Source organism: Oncorhynchus tshawytscha, linkage group LG15, assembly GCF_018296145.1.
Source record: "Oncorhynchus tshawytscha isolate Ot180627B linkage group LG15, Otsh_v2.0, whole genome shotgun sequence".
Taxonomy (NCBI): domain Eukaryota; kingdom Metazoa; phylum Chordata; class Actinopteri; order Salmoniformes; family Salmonidae; genus Oncorhynchus; species Oncorhynchus tshawytscha.
In genome coordinates this window covers 7640923-7644680 of record NC_056443.1, presented here as the reverse complement: position 1 = coordinate 7644680, position 3758 = coordinate 7640923, and positions in this window count along the sequence as shown.

The window sequence follows — 3758 nt, the reverse complement described above, 5'->3', positions numbered from 1 at the left end:
CATGCCTTATTGGAACGGATTTATTGATAATATCTGTTGGGAAAAAAGTTTGGATGTTGCCACACACATACCTACTTGTTAACAAAATTAAGGAAGTTATCTTTAAAATTATTCATAAATATTATCCTGCCAACCACTATATGAAGAAGTTTAAGGAAAACAACTCAAATGACCCCTTTTGTAATGACCACCCAGAAACAGTGTTGCATACTTTTCGGCATTGTATTCATGCAAGATAACTGTGGCAAGACATCAGTAGATTTATAATTGAACACATTTATGAAGGTCTTACACTATTGTGGAGAGATGTACTGCTTGGATTCTTTACCTACGATACAAATAAGCTGAAACCATTTTTGTAATTCATTTCATTATGCTTTTGGCCAAATTTCATATTCACAAATGTAAATTTACAAACAAAACACCACATTTTCTTACCTTACAAAAATAAATTCAACTGTATTTTAAGTCAATTAAATACTCTACTAACAAAAAAGCTGTTGGAATAATAAGTGTATGTCCCTTAAGGTCCTTGTGTAATGTGATGTTGTACCCCCTAGCCCAATTGTCCTATGTATATTATTTATATGTACTTCCTGTATTGATGTTGTTCATAAAATAAAAATCGGAGTTTACCAATTGATCTGAGATTTCTGCCCCATGAGAATACGACCAAGGGAAGGTCCGAAAACATTACCGATACTATCATCGGATTTAGAATGTGCCAATGTTTAACGATTCCCTAAATTTGTTTAGAGCGCTTTGAATGGTGGGTAGTTAGAACGCAAGTATGCTTCTTTTTGCGAGACTGACCTTAAAAGGTCATGTCTCGTTTTGAATTTTCTTAATGGCAGTATTAATCTGACCATTTTTGTACCCCCTCTCCATTAATTTTCTTTGGGTCTCAGCCAATATACCATTTCCAAATAATGATGTTAGGCAAGAAAACATTTGAGAGAATTGAAAATAGACTCTCCATGTAACCCACATAAAATTAGCATAGTTAGGAGCCATGGGGGATCCCATAGCAGTACCCTTCGTCTGAATAAAGAAATAATTTAGAAACATGAAGTAGTTGTGTGTGAGTAATATTTCAGCCAATGTTATAATGCATGCACTGGAAGGTAGTTCATTAGGGTCACGTAACAGAAGAAAATGTTCCATAGCTTCAATACCGCCCTCGTGTGGAATATTTATGTATAATGACTCAACATCAAAAAGTAACTAACAAAGTATTCTCAGGGAGAGGATCAAGAGATCATACTGCTGGTGTCCTTTACAAAGGAGGGGAGCTGTTCTGCGAGTGGTCTAATAAAAAAGTCAACAAAAGTAGAGGGGCCGTTACTGCATCAATGCCCACTACAATAGGGCGCCCTGGAGGTTTTGTGACATTCTTGTGTAATTTAGGCAAAGTACAGAAAGTGGCAATTTTAGGGTGTTGAATAGCCAAAAAGTCATGTTCTTTTTTTCGTTATCTGACCAGATCGTAAATACCCATCTAGGACAGTAATGATCATGTTCTGAAATTGGGCAGTGGGGTCACTTCTGAGTTTCTTGTAAAATGTGTTGTCAAACAGTAGTCTATGACACTCATTTACATAATTTCCTATCCATGAGTACAACTGACCCACCCTTATCAGCAGGGGGGGGGGGTAAGGTCTGAGGTATCGGATTGTAAATCAAGCAAAGCTGGTTTTTCATCCTTATGTACATTATCGAAAGATATGTACTCAAGTTTGTTCTTAAGGAGATGAGCAACATCTTTTTCAACAAGTCTGCAATATGTCTCAATAGAGTGATTGTGATTGGCTGGAGGTACAAAATAAATTGTGCTTCTGAAAGGAGTCGGAGTATGTGCAGGTGAGCAACCTACTTGTTCAGTAGAAATATCACGATTCCCTTAAAATGGATGTTTAAAAAAAAAAACACAAAAAAAATTGTTGCAGGCATAAAATATATCCCTTTATTAAGCAAGGAGACATGGGCTGGGCTGAATATCTTGTTTGATAAATTAAAGACAATCAGACCCGTGGGTTCTCTCTGCCTCTGGTAGTCGTTTCTTCTTACCCCGCCTGCGGCCACCCCCGCCCTTCCGTCAGCCCAGTCTCTCGTTGGATAAAAAACTGGCACTGGAAGTGGATGAAGCGCTGGTTGTAGAGCGTTGGTCAGACAGGGGTGGATAGAAGTGGCACCCCTCCTGCATCTGTCATGGAGAGGAGGAGCAGGACTTCTTTTGTCAGGGGTTCTCCAGAAGTAGACTTTGTCCTCGGCCTGATCTTTTTTGTCTTGGTTGAATTTCTTGATTTTTAAAGTTCCTGTATTTCTGTAGACTCCTTGTGGAGCTGTGTGTTAGGTCAGCACTGGAAGAGACTGCATCAGTGAGATGTACGACGAGGCAGAGCGGAAGATCTCGTTCAAGATGGACTCGTTCTACGCCGTCACACTGCTACAGGACTCGTATGCCAACGTGCCGTTCCACAGGTGGGAGCTCAGACCACTGGGCCAGGACTCTTGAGTTCTTGCCGTGATGATGAGCAGGGCAATCTGTCATGCTCCATCTCTTCCATAGACTCTGGGTGCGTCTCAGTCTAAAATGGCTTCCTTTATTCGTGAACATTCCTCAGTGATTCATATCTGGGGAAACAGTATTGTGGAAATCTAGCCAATGTTTTCAGTGGTAATGAAGGAAACGAGGCTATTATTGTGTCTAGGCATTGCCCAAATCCATGACAATGCATCCTGACTCCTTGCTCCTCTCTCTGACAGGGCAGCAAGTGTATGCTCCAGTCAGACCAGGAGAGCGGACTGAACCACATCCTGGGCAAGTGGATGAGTCCCTCGACTACAGAAAGCCATGGTCAGCGCCAGGGTCAACATCTTCGTCAACCAATACTTCGACAAATATGTCACCGTAAACGCAAAAGGTGAGTGCTGCAGGAGCATCTGGTGCTGCAGGTACACACACACACACACACACACCTAGGGATGCATACTGTTTAAACACTCACACACACAGAATGAGGAAGAGTCCTTGGATAGAGGACCTTCCCAGATAGTAACAGAAGTAGCTTCAGAATCAGGAACAAAGAGCTGCAGTGGGGAAACATTGAGCTGGTTGACTGGACAACTGGATTTGATTGAGATTCACCTCTGGTACTGACATTACCCTGCACCTGCATAGTACTTTGTCCGTGCAGATGGAATGGATATTTACTGTACTATTGGCACCTTCTCTCCAAAGTACGTGAGCACCTAGCAGCCATCCCAGTGTTGTAGTATGTGTACAGTAGGATTAACCTCTCTCCCAGGTATGTGAGCACCTAGACCAGGTCCAAGAGGACTCGTGGTGTGTGTACCTGCTGGGGGCCCGGAGGTGCCAGAGGCTGATGAGCAAGGAACACAGTGAGGCGTTCTCTCCACATGCTCTGAGACGACATGTCCCGTGCCGGACAGGAACAGGTGCGACGCTCTCACCACCTGTTCGTCGATGCCGTGCACAGACTGCCGTGTGCCACATGGCCTCTCAAATGGCCTCTCAAATACTCCAGTAGATACTAGACCCCCAAGCTCTATGTAGGAGTAGCCAACAACCACAGATCAAGGATCAGATTTGACTATTCCCAATCATAACTTTAACCATTAGGGGGAATATGTATATCTGATCTTGTGTCAGAGGTTAGACTTCAACCTACTGCTCAGACTGCTCACTGTGAACTTTAACCCTTACAACAGATGGACCCTCAAGTAAAACCACAAAG